The sequence below is a fragment of the Camelina sativa genome, chromosome 9 (genome assembly GCF_000633955.1).
Source record: "Camelina sativa cultivar DH55 chromosome 9, Cs, whole genome shotgun sequence".
NCBI classification, from domain to species: Eukaryota; Viridiplantae; Streptophyta; class Magnoliopsida; order Brassicales; family Brassicaceae; genus Camelina; species Camelina sativa.
Window position 1 is genome coordinate 8769482 of NC_025693.1, and position 343 is coordinate 8769824.

Here is a 343-nt window from a genome sequence, read left to right on the forward strand (position 1 = left end):
GGGTTGTACAGCTCTTCCAACGGTGGTGCGAAGTCAATGTTGTTTCCCAGCCGAACCTTGGTGCATATGACATTGGGTAGAACCATTTGAGCAGCTCCGGCGGTTGGATGGACAAACTTGAACAGCGTCATGTCATTAGGCCTCTCATAGGCCAAAAATCTCGCCAGCACGAGGTAGTCCGCATCCAGCCACCTTGGTTCATGCACAATTCCCTTCAAGGGCACATCTCATGCCACTAGAATTGGTGCGACTAGTCTCCCAATAGAGATCTCTCCGCCTCCTTCTCTTCTTTTCAAGGCCCACGATTTCAAGTATAGGAATTGATCGAGTAACACAAACAACA